Source organism: Fringilla coelebs, assembly GCF_963513975.1.
Source record: "Fringilla coelebs genome assembly, chromosome: 2".
Taxonomy (NCBI): Eukaryota; Metazoa; Chordata; class Aves; order Passeriformes; family Fringillidae; genus Fringilla; species Fringilla coelebs.
This window is the reverse complement of record NC_140029.1, coordinates 11269962-11287429: the sequence shown is the minus strand read 5'-3', so window position 1 is coordinate 11287429 and position 17468 is coordinate 11269962. Positions and strand designations below refer to the sequence as shown.

Genomic DNA, 17468 nt, shown 5'->3' with positions numbered 1-17468 from the left:
GGGTAGAGGTTTTAAGGAGCAGGATTAGTTTAGTCTAGAGAAAATTTAACTGAAGTACCACCCTTCAAGTATATGAGGTTATTGCTGAGAGAGAGTAAACTGTTCTCAATTTTCATTGTGGTCACATAATTATCTTAAATTGAAGCAGGGGACATTAAGGTTGGAAACAAACATCTTTTGACTGCCAAGGATTGCTAAGTGGTGAGAAAAAAAATCTGCAAAGATACAGAGAACAAAAAATCTTATGGAGCAGGTTAGACAGAAACTGGTCAGAAATTATCTGTCTAGTTGATCCTGCCTGACACAAAAATCTGGACTGCAAAGAATTCCAAATCTCCTTTAAGACCTTTTTAGTATACTTACCATTCCTTTGTGAAAAAAAAAAAAAAAGCCAACTACAAAACCAGCAAAACCAGAGAATAAATAGAACCCCTTGCTAATTTATACCCTCATTTTCCATAGAACTTTAAATGAATAAAAACATGGTCATCTACATTTCTTAGAGCTAATATTCTTTCAGCTTTTAATTTGATTACTTGATAACAATGAAGAAAGAATGGGAAGGATGGGAAGCAGTACCTGGAGACTGTCTAAAATAAGACTGACAATAATAAGAACAATGATTAAATTATTTCTTCCTCAAAGTTATCTCAGATATTAAAATTGGCCTATCTTTTCCATTGTAGTTTCTTTGTAGTATGATATTTTTTTATGGAATGACATTGCAAAATGGCAGGCTAGCACTTAATTTTCTTTATTTTTAATTCTGTTAAAATGCTGGCCTCAATTTCTTAGCTAAGACATGAGGAGCTTGTTTTACTTTAGCTGACATAATTTCTCAGAAGTTTGGTGACAGAATAATAGTAAAGTGTGTACTGTAACATACAGATGCAAATAATACAGGAAAGAAAGATTGTGTTGGTGTTGGAATCCTGTTATACCCCAAAAAGTCCTTCAAAATAAGACAAGATAGATTACCTAATCTAAAATATAACCCAGAAATTATATTCCAGGCCTGAAGAATAAGATGGGTCTGTAATCAGGAGTGATACAACCTGCCTGTGAGGACGGAAATCTGAGAGGCTGCAAGGGCAGGAGTTGTGACCATAGTGCACAGCTTCAATCCTACAGCTCCAGCACCAGGATTTGAAACTGGTGTCCCACAGCTGCCATAGCTTTTTGTAAAAGAAATTCCTGGGCTTCTTTAAAGATATAAACCATATGTAGAGGTTTTTTTTAATAAAATCTTTCTGGAAAAAGTTTTAGGAAACCTGATGATGTTATATAAAATGAAAATTTCACTCCTAAATGTGTATTTCATTTAAAGACAAAAGACAGTGGGCAGGAGTATGCACCGTTGTTGTGTTTTCAAATAGAAAACAAAAAAAGTATTTATTTTCACAGCAGGTACTGGCTATATAGAGCTTGCTCACAGGTTATCATGAGGGCCAAAAGAATCAGCAGTTTCAGAGAGGAATGAGGCAACTTCATGAACAATAAGCTGAAGAACAGATGCTACAAGGGCTCCTGATGTCCCAACCCCAAATACAGCTGTGTATGCTGTGGGTGGGGCAGTACAAGGTAACATTCAGGAGAAGGCAGCCAGGCTGACACATTCTCCCTGTACCAGCAGAGACATTTTCCTGGGTTAGACAGAAGAATGATGGTTTCACTCAGTAAAGCATTATGCTCTCAAGTGTGATAAAATCCTCTTTTAGTCCCATTTAAAACCTATCTGTTACAGCTCCATAAGATACAAATTCTGTAACCTAAAATACTGAAACATCTATTGCAAATAGAGAGCTATGTGAGATGCAAAATATTTATTAAGAGCAATGCTGTCCTCATTCAAATTTATGCCAAATCCTCTGCAAGATTTTTCTTTTCTTTTTTTTTTTTTTTCCAAATTATAGGGAAATCTGTAGTGTTATAAATAAATCTTCTTTTAGTAGTAAACAGGAAGAGTTTGATTTGTTACTATGTTGGCATAATACATTATTTATATTACTAATACATATTTTCTAGCTGCTGCTAAGAGGAGTCTCCAAACACTTTTCAGATAAATCAAGGAAATAAAAAAAAAAATAGTAAACACAATGCATATTAAAATGCTTTCCATGACTGTATCATATTCCAATTATTTAGTCATCACAAATTTCCACTGAAATGAGAAAGTCTGAAAATGTTGGCAAGATTGAGACAACATGAACAGTTCATCTGAGAATCCCACTGCATCTCCCTTTAGGGAGTAAAAGGGCATAAATTCCTCATGTCTGAAGAGATTGCTCCCAACTACAACAAGGGGGAAAGGAGACCACGTCCTGAATCCTTGACCCATGTTGTAGTTGCAGCCCTTCTCAGGCAGAGCAATGCAAATCTGCTCCTCACTCAGGCACTGTGGCTTGGAACTTTACAACATAGCCCCAACCCACTGAATCAAAATCACTGATACTGCACAAGGCAAACTTCAAGGACTACAGATTTCATAAAGCATGTTTCACAGAAGAAATAAGCATGTAACAAGTAAGGAAATGCTGAAAATAGTAACTCTTTTCACCTGGCTCTCACACAGACTGGCTTTATAATCAGCCTTCTCATCTGTACTCTCCCTAAATATTCAATACTGAATGCTTAGTGATATTTCTTACAAGCAAAACATTGCTTTCTTCCTGACCCACTCAAACTAAGATCTCTATATTGGGAAGGACATGCACATTCTCTTATTAACAGACTTTGTTATTCCTGTTCACCCCTCCTGAGCTGTGCAAAGAAGCCATTATCACCAAATTACAGTCTACAAAATGCATGGAATAAAAACTAAGGTGATTTGGATGGAGACAAAACAACGTATTATATCCACAATGTATGTTGAAAGCTTTATTAAACAAAGTTGTAGGGAAAGTCACATATCTTCTTCCTCTCTTGGCTGTCACTTTATCTATTTCATATGCTCCATTACCTCTGCACAAGCCCAGGAGGTGTTTGCATGTAATAGCATTTCATTCTTGATTGAATTTGCACTGAATGTTGCCTGCCTATTATGCATACATATAATTCTGCATTTTATCACCCCTAAAAACATATTGTGAACCCCATGAAATAATTTGGGAAACATCCCTTGCAACCACATCTTTAAAAAGGCTATTTTTAGCTCCCACAGATGCAGAGACACTTTATTACATTCAAGAAACCTTTCTGCAAATGTTATTCCTGAAAGGGACATAATTATGATACATTGTGCATGTTGTCATTTTGAAACTGTGCACCAAAGTAGCCATTGCAAGTAGATTAATGTCAGAACAGATAACAGTCTGCTCTCTGATGGCCAAATGGTCTGGAAGTCTGAGATAACCCATCTAACATTTCAGTAGCAGGAAACAAACAATAATTTTTGCTATGATCTGCCCCAATTTTGTGTCTATGAATAAGAATTACAAATTATTTTTTCATAACTCAGTGAGATATGCCAGGAATTTTTATTGTGGCTAAAATATGATCAAAACAATTAATGCATGTTAGGCATGTTGGGTTTTCTATAATAGAATCTACAGTATCTAAATATTTAAAGGGTATAAAGATGGGATCCCTGCCCTGCACAGTGTGCAAGCTTCTTCCTGAAGAACTCATTTAAAAAGTGTCCACAGATTATTGACAGGTATCAATGGTAGATGAGAATTAGGCAGAAAGGATGGCAAGGATAATAAAAATCTCTGCATCTGGGTGATGTAATTTGATGTGTGATTTGTTACACATTATAAACCTAATTTTTCAGAGGCAGTGGGTATATGAACCAGTGAAATTTCAAGTTTGTTCTGAGGAATATACTTTCTTTCTTTTTTATACATATTATGGTCAGCAACACACACTCTGTAAGAGTGGACAAAAATATCTGGGAACACCTTTTTAACATCCTCCCTCCTCCCCTCCCCTCCTTCTCCTGTACACACAGTCCTGTCTCTTCCATTCACTTATTAAAATAACACAAAAAAAAAAAAAAAAAGAAAAAAAAGAAAAAGAAAAAAAAGGAAAAAAAAAGGAAAAAAGCTCTTCTACATCTTCATGGACAATTCCAAAGTATTAAGTTTTTTCCGAATTGTAAATTGAAATTTAGTCAATATGCTTCAAAATATTACTCTGTTCTCTCCCATAGGAGTGTAAATTCAAACAGACTTCTATTATGGAGATCTTAATTTAAAATAATGTTTTCAGATTTTTTTTGCATCATTATTTTAGTTAATTGAGTAGTTTGCATTAAATCATACCAAATTAAGAAAATGAAGTTTAAACATTAAGAATTACTGTCTAGAAAAAGATCACACTCCTAGATGTCCTCATCAAACACAAATGGAATGACATCCACAGATGTCTGTATTTTTAGAGATATTTAAGACAGATGCAATAATTTAATTGAGAGAAATGGAAATGAGAAATATTAAAAAGTACACCAGAGTATTTCAGAATTGTAACAGAGTATTTTCCTGGATCATTGGTAATGTGCCAAACAGAATTGTGGCTGAATCTGTTAAAAAACTCTCTTACGTTTCTCAATTAATTTGTCATGAAAAACAGCTTTCCACATTGATGTGGACACTTAACTTCATCTGAAAGCCTCTAAAAATGGAAGTTCTTATCAAACACAATAGAAATTGTTCAGAGAAAATAAAGTCATAGTATAACTATTTCCATCTCTCATTACCAGAACTTCAGTGCAGACCATAAAATTAGAACTAAAAACTATTTTAACATTTAACCTCTATGCTGCTTAACAGTTATTTCTGAATTGTTTCAATGAACCTCTTCCCAATTAGATTTTCCTTTTCTTTCCCTGCCCAGAACCCCAGACAAGCAGCAGACGGGAGGAACCCCAGCAGACAGAATACTGCCCAGGAACTGTTTGTCATGGTCAACCCTTACAGGGACTGGCATCCTCTGTGCTGTGTTACCTTCCTAACATGCATCCCTCACAGGCAAAATTCAAATAAATTTGGAAAAGAAAGAAAAAAAACTACAGAGGCAGATTGAAATGAAGTCAGAATGTCTCCAAGGAGAGGCATCGGTAGCAAAACACTAAAAGAACATAATTTTCTGTTGAGTATTGTGAAAAAGTGCTTGTTTTCACATTATTTTTAATAATCCATTACAATTCTTTTGAAGTACAGGGAACTGGAAATGAGTCCTGCTGTTCATTCTTCTCTGAGATAGTACTAAAAAAATAATCTGCTATTTATATGGTTTTTGTGCTGAAAACGATAATTACAGTGAAAAAGTCTTATTATGCAATGGCAGTAGAAGGAAAGATGGTTCAAAATTATAATATAAATGGTGATTTGCCTATCATTCAAAAAAGGATGAAGAATCATTTATCCTATATATTGTTTAATAGGATCCCTGAAGATCAACCCTACAGCAAAGCCTAACAATGATCATGTATCCCATGGAATTCAGAAATGGGCATACAATGAAACATGAAGTCAAGAGAACACATTTCCTGTGAACCCTAGAGTGGAAAAGTCCCAATTTTCTCATAATAAAAACTAAATGCTTTGTATTCTATGCTAAGAGGTCTCCAAAGGCTGTCCTGTTATTTTAATTAAGATTTGTGATTTTAAGATTGGCTAATGAAAGAATTTCAAAGGAACTGGGTAATGAGCACCCAAGGAAATGAAAAGTCATGTGCACAGTTCCCTTAGATTCCACTTACAATTCTGTCTTATGTATAAACCATTCTAATTATTTGAGGCATAAAAAATTATTAAATTCATACAAAACCTATCATAATTAAGTAAAATAGATTAATCACACCTTGATAAGAAATATTGGGAAAAAATAATAACATAGAAACTAATAAACAAAATGAGCTAACATGACTGAATAGAAGTTTCAATATGAAAGATATTCCTTAATTTCAGCATATGTGGTTAAAAAGAGTCAAAGAAAGATACTTGTATGATATCCTTCTCAGAAGGCAGGTGATGTTTAACCTAAATATTTCTGCAGTCTAGCAGGAAGAGGAGGAGATAGGGGAGGAAAATATGGTGATATTAAATTTGCATACAATAATCTAGATAAAAAACAAGAGCATTTCTACGTTACAAATATTTCTCCTTCCCTGAATTTTTGCACTTCATCAAAACAGACCTTTATACAACTATGTCTTAGAGAAGACAAACTAAGAGTCTTGCAAACTTTTCCAATTCAACAATTACCTTGGTTTTCCTACCCTTTCCTCTCCACCTGCATTTAATCCATCTTTCTTGTCTTCTCTTAACCATAATCACAAGACAAGTGAGACAATTTCACCTTTTTTGCTCAGCTCAAAACAATGATCTAAATCCTGGTTGAAATTACTTGGTTGAAAGTTTTTTCATCCAAGCTGAAATTACCTGGTTGAAATTACTTGAAATTACCTGGTTGAAAGTTTTTTCATCCACATGCACCTTATCAGTACTATCATTTAAATGCACAAAATACCACTCATTCTTTTCTGTGGACCCTTCTGTCTCTAAATCAATCATATCAACAATGTCTGTTGTGGATTTCATTGCAGCTTTGTGTAGCTCTGGAACATTTAGTGCAGGAACACAGAGGTGGTATTTTTGGATTCATAACATCAGGGCCGATATACATATTACAGCCACTGACCAGAAGGGCCACTTGGCTGTGCTCAGCCCCAATTCAGATTTTGCTGCCTCCAAAAAACTTCCCCATGACTTGAAAAAATGTGCATAGGAAATCCTCTTTAGTAAATAAATACTGGATTTGCTTTTTTTTTTTTTTTGCCTCTAAATTAGTCAAGGAATACAAAATACAAATGGCTGAGGGAGTTGATTTTATCAACTGTCTCACAGCACTTTGATGCCAAGCTTTCACAGATGTCATCTAGTGAGCACAGATATAATGTGGTTCCCCAGCATCAATGTCCTTGTTTTTTTATCACATGGCAGGTCCAGGTGGGGAGGAAGTCCCACCCAAAATCACACAAACAGCAAAAAAGCTAATAGTTTTGATGTGTGCTGATGCACCATCATTTCTTTGCAAAACACAATCACTCTGTCAGAGCTGAATCCCACATCTGAATGACATTATAGGAGTGTGCCACATATACCAGTTTTCATCAGAAATATTATGCCATATGGACCTCATATGAAGGAGTAGAAGGATTTATTATAGCATTTTAAAATGTTATCAGTGTTGATCCCAATGCACAGCAGGAATTTAAGACACACTGATTAAATACCAGAAAGGAAAATGGTCAAACATATGTCAAAAGGTTGGACATTTACCCTGAGATATCATCACACATCATGCCACCTTTAAAACTGTCTGTTTGAATAAAAGATTCCATGACAAAGGCAGTGAGACATAACTGGCAGCTTGCAATAGCCCAAAAACCATAATTCTTCCCATAAAGAAGAAAATGCTTAAATTCACCTTCTGCTTATTATTTCCTTCATTTTAACTTCCTTGCTTTTTGGTCAAAAAACATAACAGATATTTCTCTGAACATGAAGAAAAAATAAACCAGGGTATTTGTGTTACCTTAGAACAATTTTTTTTTTTAAATATCAAAATCAGCTTCTCCTCTAATTAGAAACAACTGCTGATCCTAATTTTTTGTTTCTCACGGAAGCAAAGTGTCAAGCTGTTCTGTTAAAACATCAAAAAGAAGCCACTTTGAGTATCAAAATACAGCTTTTCACTAATTGCTAATATTAGAACTTTTTTTTTTTTGTAGTTTTGTTTTGGGGGGTTGGGATTTTTAATACTAAAATCAAATTAAACTAAAACTTGGACTGTGACCTTCAGGGGTGACAAAAAGAAATGGATAGAGGAAAGAGAGACAAATCAGGGAGTTTTTCAGTGTCCCAATGGAGTAAAATCAGTGTCTTTGGTCTGGATATCCAGAAGCTTATTTGTGTTAACACATGGTAGGGACTGGCTGTTCCACATTACAGGGGAAGTGCTTGGTTTGCAGGGGTGTGCCAGGAATCCTGCTGGGGACAATCACTGAGTTGCTTCATTCCTGGTGGAATGTTCTGGCTCTGCCATGTTTTCCAGCAGAAAACTGCTCCTCCACAGGGGTGGAGATGAGTGAGACCAAATGGAGGTAGGTATCTATAGCTCATGTCTTGAGAGCAAGAAACCATTCCAGGAAACAATTCCCCTCACCTCACTGCATGAAACCCAGGGTGAATTCCACATTTAACAATTCATCTGGAGAATCTGACAAATCAGAAGCATGAAAAAGGAACTTGGGAACTGGCTGAAGGGACCAAATCTCACATATGAATCTCATATTTGGCTGGAGAAAATCCTTCCTGCAGGCAGAAAGCACCTGACCATTAGGAGTGCCATGGTGAGCAGTTAAATTGATCTTTTAGCTCAATAAGAAAAATCATCCACAGAAGCACAGAATACAGTTCTGAGATTGATTTGTTACCTTGCTTATTGTATCAGCTGGCAACAGAGACAGATGAGAGCCTGGAGTAATGTGAAATAGCCCACACTTACTACAAAACCAGGGTTTTTTTAATTAAATACTCCTTCAGCACTTGATTACAAGGAGAGCTGAATTCTCTGTTTCAATTCAGAAAAATACTTTGATGTCTCTTTCTTGAGGAAGACTGTCCTATTGCTTTTAGGACAAGTACTTTTGTATTTTAACCTGCATGTGCATTCAGCCATTTTCTAGGATTTCATTGCAGTTGTAACTTGAAAAATTAATATTCTATTTACACTCTAAATTTTCTGTTGGCTAATATGATTTTTTCTTTATTTTAATTTTGCAGTAATGAAGGATATTGAAGAAAACAAATTCTACTTCTATTTGATCTATATCAAACAAAAGAAAAAATAAATATAAAACCCTATACCCCACCATCCCCAAATAGTGAAAGGAAAAGAGAGTCTTGAAGTGCTAGAATTTAAGGCTTCTTCTACATGTTGATCATCGTTAAAAAATGTTAGATGGGCTAGACAAAAACAGATATTTTCATTTCATCTTCTGCATACAAAATTCCATTTAGTAGACACAAAAGGAGAATATGTTGAAGAAGAGATGAGCCACAGGGGACTCCAGGCAGCAGAAAACAGGCCATGTTCCACAAAGGTGAAGAAGGTGGGGCAAGGGAAACAAATTCCAAGCACAGTGTTCCTTTCTCCTGAATTGCCCCCGTGGTGTCAACTTCACAAGATGCAGATATACCCCCCACTATTTCACTGCCTTCCCAGAACCAAAGCAACTTACTGTTTATTTACCTTAAATCTAGAGACAGCACACAGCTAGTGATGGGGCACATTAAAAAAAAAATGGTGTATAATGGTTAGGGAATAGAGGATATTTTTCAAGATCTAGGTGCTCCTGAATAAAAACATGCCTTTAAACCTCTCTTACAGCGTTTTTAATTTTTTTTTTCCTGCAGCTCTACCTAGCAAAAAAATTTCAATATTGCACTGGAGTGAGTTAAGATGTTTGTCTCCTTACATTTGAGTAAAGTACTTATTTGAGTGGTTTTTATTACTTAATGTGAGTGTTATAAAACAATATGTACATTTAAATCAACTGAGAACTTTCCATGAGAGCTGCTCTAAGTGCAAAAAAATTATTATAGAATTCTACTGGGAAAAGAGAAAACGGAATTCCAAGAATTGTGCTTACTGCAGTGGAGCTAAGTTACTAGAAACTACTTATTATAAAGCTTATACTGCATTTTTTAAAAGCTAGTGACATTTTATAAACAATCCCTTCATGAAAAAGGATAATAATGACTCTGCTGGCTGTTCTGCCTCAGGAGGGAATTGTCCATCTGCTAGCAAAACCCCGAATCTATATCATTATTTGGATGTGTTTATAGAAGTATCAGAATACCCTTGGCACGCTGGGAAACCAATAGGGCAGATTTCAAGATCACTGATTTTTTTGGTTTAAATTCTGGGGTCATTTTCTTTTCCACATAAAAGAACTGTGTTTCAAGATCAGCCTCATTAGGGAGGTCTGCTGGGATTTGGTGTTTTTATTTTCTTACAGAAGAAAACTGATTTCTTGAAGAGGAGCACTATCTCCTCACACATTAAATGAGCAAATATACAATTGTTCCCCCTAGTTTTAATTTGCGTTTTATGATTCCGACTAGATTAGAATTTTATACATTGCATCATTATTTAGAAACAAGCTGCTTTTATATTTCCCACAATTTTGGAATAAAACCAAGGCCACTCTTATATTTTCTTGTTACTACTTCTAATAATATTTATCAATATTGGTACAAAACTAAAGCCCCCTAAAATTTGTGTGTCTTAGCAGATCCTCACAACTATTTAGAACTAAAAAAAAAAGTGTCTGAATTTTAACAGGACTTCTCCAGTCCTTAAAGCAAATCACAGCTGAGGTGGGAGGGTTACAAAGCAGGAAATAAAGCCATTATTTCCTTCATTTAAAGCATGTTTCACTGACAAGGTATAGGACACAGAATCCATATTTGAGAATAGTATTTTTATATAATGACAGAATAATTTTTCTTGTAAGTCACCTCAGCAGACCATCTTGCTCAGCTACTGCTCAGATGTGACCAAATTTGGAGTCACATCAAGAAGTCACACAAGGCTCTATGCAGCTTTGTGATTAATATCTCCAAGGATGGAGAATCCTTGACATCCCTGGACAGCTTGTTCCAATGTTTCATTATGTTCATCATGCACATTTTTCCTTGTAATAGTTCATCAGAATTCCTTTTGCTGCAGCATGCGTCTGTTGACTCTCATCCTTCTGCTGGGAACCTTTGAGAAGAGTCTGGCTCTATCTTCTCTGCAGACTCCCATCTCATGGCTGCAGAGAGCAAGCAGGTGCCTTCTGAGCTCTGTCCAGGCTGAGCAAGCCCAGTCCAGCCCCTCCTCATTTATCAAGTGCTCTCCTGCCCCTGACCACATTGCTGGCTCTTCACTGGACTCCCTGCATGTCTTTCCTGCACACTGGGCAGCCCAAACCAGACACACAACTCCGGATGCTTCCCACAGGTTGATTAAAGAGGGATGATCCCTTCCCTCAGCATGTTGGTGAGGGCCCTTGTAAATTGAGCCCAGAATCTAGTTAGGCATTTTTATGCTGGCTGGGCACACAGAGAACTCATGAGGGTTTGGGGGGTTTTTACACTTTCCAGCACAGCAGGATTTCCCGTATCCCTGTGGACAGCCCACAGCTGTAAAAGCCTTTCCATCCCCATGGCATGCAATTTCCATGGTGCATTTGTAGAGGAGCTCGAGCTGCAGGGTCTCTGAGCTGCACCTACTGGTGGAATGAAAGCACAAAATCAAAGTATGATTTGGATTAAAAAAATTAGATCATGTAAATTCCAGTGTTGATGGAATAGGTCATTTATACTTATAACACAGGTCAGACTCAGAAATTTTAAAAGAAAATTGCTAATGAAAAAATGCAGCACTAATGAAAAGTTGATACTTCTAATACTCGGCATATTGATGTAAACAAAACTGAGTTGCTACACTCTTATCCTTTCCCTGCTGAAGAAGATGCCAGTTGTATTCATCATGATAATCTATCTTTGTCCAGAATTGAAAAAAAAAAATCCCTCAAATTATTTCAAAATAGGTCAATAAACTAAAAAGAGTAATGTTATCTTTAGGCACAACTGTTATATTGTTTTTTGTTTCGATGGTGATCTGCAGCCTGACCAAAAACTAATTGAAAAATGATGAAAGTAACTCTTTTACTTCAATGAGTTTAGAATCAGATCCTTAGAGGTACAACTTTTATGCATGTTCTAGTAATTAACATAATAGAGAAATAAAGAAATAGCTGTTAATCACACTCCAAAAGACAGTATTTAGACATTTTTTTTACTGTTACAGAAAACAAATACACTCTGTAACACACAGTAATGAGCTGGCCGAGCTAGTTAAAATATCAGCTGTCTTTTTGTTAAACAAAGTATTAAAAAACCAGTCTCCTGACACATATTCTATATCCCTTGAGGTCCAATTTTCCAACTAATAGATCTTTTTTTCTTCCCTTTCCCTTTAAAGACTGAGATTTCCATGCCCTCTAGAGCATCCTACTGCATTTTTGAACCTTTAGAAAGAAACTGGAAGGCTTTCATTTTCCTCTATTCTGCAAAAAAGCAAAAGCCTTTCAGGACCACAAATCTTGTAATTTTAAATTCATAAATTAATATATTTAGAAATCTGTTCATTTATTAGCTTTTTTATTCATTTCCAAAACCAAAACCAGATTTCCAGTACTTTTGTAAATTAGAAGTAATTTCAGAAGTCTAACAGCATGACAGCTTAAAATAAGAATTCCACTAGATATCCCATATTAAATACAACAACAATAACACTCTGAAATTCACATAAAATAATGATAGTGTTTCCTGAGCAGTTGTACCCCACGGTGAATTTCATCGAGGCAAGTGAGGTTTTGCACAACCTTTAACCCATAAAGTAATCTAAGGGTTATGGTATCAGAGAGGATGCACAAAAATGCCAGTGAACCATCCAACATGCTGCAGAATCAGTTTCAGCTCCAGCCCTGCTTTACCAGGATAGTTTATCCTGGTCCAACAGTGACACAGGGAATGTCTGCAGTTGTGTATTCATATGAAGAAAGAAGATCCTACAAGATTTGAAAACAACCCTCAAAGCACCATGACAGCAGAGAGCGGGGGATAGGGCAAATATGCTCTTGAAGCTTGATTCAGAAAGTGTGAATGTAAATTCCCAACTTACTGGCACCACACTTGGATTCTGGACTAGCAAAATTTTCCCTTTAAGCACATCACAGGAACTGGAAATGTTCAGATCCAAGTGTAAAATCTTCTGTTATGGTCTTTTACGGTACATTATCTGAGGATGCATGGATCTTTTCATGCATTTGTCACTAAAATGAAACTTCTGCAAAACTCTGTGGACCTTAAAGTACACCAGCCAAAAGGGTGAAGACTCCACCTTGCCTACAGCTCACACTTCATAAGCTGTATGGACATAGCAAAAGGCTCTGTCTGTAACTACAACTTCTCATTCAACACAGGCACATCTAGAGTACACTGATTCACACCCAGTAATGCAGAACTGCAAATTTTAATTTGGAACTTACAGTTGCTTCTGTAATAACAGGATATAAGTCTGGAAAACTATATTTAGATTTCCACAAAAATGGATAGTGAAACACCATTTGGACAGAAAACTTCTGATCTATGTTGATATTAATTGTAAGGTTGCACATGAAAATGCACATTTAAGTTGTATAGTAAAATGCATGATATGTAACCATGAGAAAGGATAGATAAAAAATACTCAGACAAGAGGAATGTAAGTTAAGCCCACTCCTTTTTTCTGCAGTTTATAAACAAATATTTTTCCTTAACTGTTATTTTACTATCCATCATCTGGAAAAGACTCTCAACTATAGAAAAATAAATTACAATTAAAAGTGAAAACATTTCCTCATTCTAGTTTTGTTTACTTCTCCAACTGACAGGTGATCAAACCCACCTTTTTTTGAATAGTGACAACTTAATTAGACAGAAATAAATTCTCTACATGTCTTTGGATGACTGCTCTTGCATGACACAAATCATCCATCCTGAAAGTATCTTTTCCCCTTCTTTGCTTAAAAGTCTCAGTAACTAGGTTAGTCTCATTCTACATAAATACTTTTTTTTCAGATGAGTCCCCTCTACTGCACCTAGAAGTGAAGATTCAACCTATTCAACTCATAGAATCAATGAATAAAGCAGTCATAGAGAATTGTAGTCCCATTCATATAATACTTATTATAATACCTTTTACTAATTAAAATCTATGTTCATTCAGTGCAATAAAAAAGCCATGCTTTCAACTACATATGTTTCAAAAAATTTGGATGGACAGCACCTTGGTAAAATCCATGGACAGAATTCAAAATTTAAGGAGATTAAATCTGATCTCTTTGAACACCATTGTTAATTAACTTCAAGCTTTGCACAGCCTCTATGATTCACTACTTTCATTAGAAATCTATTCCTGCTGCAAACCTTTCTCAAAATATGATGCCAAAGCAGAGTTTCTGGGTAAAGGCTTGTTGGCATCTTAAGTAAGGGTTCCATTTTTCCAAAATGTAGCAAAATGGAGTTTACTGTCCTATTCATCACAATTTCCTCTTTATGAAGAGCCCCCCACCTGACCTTCAAGTATAAAGCATGATGATTGCTTTGAAGTAAGGACAGTCAATAGAAGCAACTGGGTAAACCATAGTTTGTAGTGTCCCTCACTTCCCTACATCATGGCATATTATACAGCCATGGACTTTCCCATGAACTTTATTTGCATTATTTCTTGTCTAAACAATCAACACGAGTCTCTCGTCAGGCTGGCCTACATTTCTTTGTTTAAGGATCAAATCCTACAAAACATTATTCTTCAAGCAGATCAGAAAAATAAAATAATTTTCCTTTAATGAAAACACAGATGACACTAATGCTAGTATTAAATATCTTTACTACACACTTTTTAGTATCTTTTAGTTTAATTATACAGAGTTTAACAAGACATACACAATCATAGATGACTAAAATATGTAATGCATTTGTTTGAAATATGCCCCTCATTTGACTGAAATATTAACTATAGATATTAGAAATGAGGAGTCATTATGCTACTCATTTAGTACAATACTTTTACTATATATTAAGTGCACCACTTAGGAGAATTTAATTTGTATTTTTTCTTTCATTAAGGGGAAGCTGCCACTAAAAAAAGCCCCTTTTTAAAATAGTTGTCTTTTTTGGGTTTTATTGTCCTATAATTAACCCGTGTATGTGTTATTCACACAAGAGTGCCAATTCACTGAGATCAGCTCCAAGCAAAGTTCAAGTGAGGGCTAATGATGTCTTAAACTTTTATGGAGGAAAAATATGGGAAATTAGTGGCTGTGATCCTTTATACAATCAGATTGAAGTGAACTTAACCAAAATGCCCTCAGAGATGGAGCTTCAACAACATTGCATGCTGCTGTGAAAGAAAGGACAGCCTAAGGTCACTTATTTTTACCTGGGTGATTTGGAAAACAGCCTGTTACATACACTGCCAGGATATAGGATTTCTTTGCTTTTAAAATGTTTGCTCTGATATTGCAATTTACTGTTACAAATGTGGCTCTCTGCTTTGAATGAAATATGAAATGGAAACAAAACCCAAAGCCAGTAAAGGTTTGGTAACACAAAACCAGGATGAGTTGTTTGAGGCATTCTAAATTCTGGGTGAGCAGCTAGAGATGTTTTATAGTGAAACAGCTTTCTTTAAGCATTTATCTCTGTAATGATGCATTTTTATAAGGGAAGTATTTGGCTTTGTTTAGATGGTATTTTACACCTAAAGTCTAAGAACTGACTTAAAAAAAAAAATAGGTCAATCTACAAGGATGGAACTTTCATTAAATCTTACTGAGGTACCTGTAAAGATGCAATAAACTCTCCAAATAAACCACGACGCAGTGTGGTGACTTTCAATGACTTTTAAATTACAACCAGAGGAAAAATATCCCTATAATCTTCTATGGAATGTACAGATCAGGGGAGGTAAGCACTACTTTTGGATTTCCAACTTAGATCATATCTGGCGTGACTTTTCCGATTAGTCAAGTACCCACACGTCCAACTTCATCAGCTCACAGGCTGCTGCAGACACTCCACACATTACAAAGCAGGGTAGGGTTTTTTTGGGGTTTTTCTTTGAGAAACCTAAAAATTCTTTGTCAGTTTTGAAAATTTTCTGTGCTAATCTCACTTAATAATCCAGCGATAGATTTACAAGAAGAATGAAATATTTCATGGCATTCATTTCCATGTATTAAGCGATATTAAAATGATCATTAGAGAAGAGGGAGACAGCTAACAGAACTGCAGTCTATATATAGACATTGGTTCTTCCATTTCATCAGAGAATATATTAAATGTCACATTCTGTTGCACAGCCAATTAGAGAGGTAAGCATGACAAAAAAGAGTTTTCCTGCTGGTTTTGTTACCAGCACAGCATGGTATCAAAAAAAGAGACAGGGCTACCCAGCCAGGAACAGACTGCAGTAGTGTTAAAATATTTTAGCCCTGAACTAAGATAAAATGCAAATTCAAAGCAGTTAATTTTAAAACATACATAATATTAACTGAAAATCTGAAGAGTTAATAATTTGATCTCATATTTAAGTAAAACTCATCTGCAGAAGAAAGCAAACTACGGGTTTTGCCTGCCAGAATAATATGCTAAAGTGAGGTATAAGTAAGAAAACTGAATATTGCTGAACCAAGTATTTGACAATATAAAATTTTAAAACAAAAATTATTCAGAAAAACACTTAAAGATAAAGTGTAAACAAGTCTTCCTTTACCATCAACCTTTCCAAATGACATAACAACTATTTTAACCTAATGCCCTGTGCAGATGGCATTGAAATTATCACTTGTATCCATTCTGTTTTAAGGATATTTTAATTAATGAAGCAGTATGTAATTCTACTTAGCAAATATAATCATCATTAATCAAGATAAAACTAACATGTTCATCATACAGAAGGTAAAGCCAGCCAAATTTCTCAAAAATAGTTTAAAGCACTGGGGGGAAAAGGAAATATAAGAAAACAATCAAAATTAATCCCATGTGACATCAGCATATTTTCTTTAAAATGTCTCAGTACAGAGTCTCAATAAAATGTATACGTTTTTTTCTCCTTCTATTTCTAGTTTACGCAAAGAGAAGAATGTCAATATCATCCTAAAATAAATCAGATTTTTTTTTTATGAGGAGGAAGATGATGAGAAAAAACAACAGAATCCTATAATTGGGAATCCTAAACTCAGTTTAGAACTGAACTGAATGGAAATTTAGCACTGAAAAGTTTTGTGCAGGCAAGGCAAATCTTTTATATTGAACAATGCTAAATCTAGAAAGCAGGTAATTACTTTAGAGCTGTATAATACAAAACTACTTTTATTGCTACTGAGTAGCTAAAATTTAGCCATTTTTCTCCTAAAACATGCTTTTCCTTATTTTTCTGTGTTTTCAAAGGTAAGTGATGCAGTGATGCAGTTTTGCTGACAAAACACTTTCATTAATGAGCTGCTCTTTTTGTTAAGACAACTGAGGAGCCTTTGATAAACCGAGAGCAGCAGCATTAAGGCTCCCAGAAAGTTATTAAGAAGTAACATAAGAAAAGGTGTGAAACAGGGTCGTCTTCTTCCTGGAAACCTGGAGATTACTATGCAATTTCTTTTATTCTCATGAAGTTTATATTTCTGCCATTGGCTTGCATACTCTTACAGCACAAGCAACAGAAACATAGAGAGATCTGCTTCAAATACCAGAGAAAATAGTAAATACTTTTCCTTTTCTCCTCAATTAATTATCTAAACATTTCATTCAATAATTGTGTTCATGGGATAAAGGAGCTGAAGTGACAACTACATGTATTGCAGCCTATCA

General features: G+C 35.4%; 1 protein-coding gene across 6 annotated transcripts in view; it reads right to left on the bottom strand.

The window, feature by feature from the left end:
• The window catches only part of DMD (dystrophin), a 972793-nt gene that overhangs the window by 306108 nt on the left and 649217 nt on the right, over positions 1 to 17468 (bottom strand). The window lies entirely within an intron of this gene.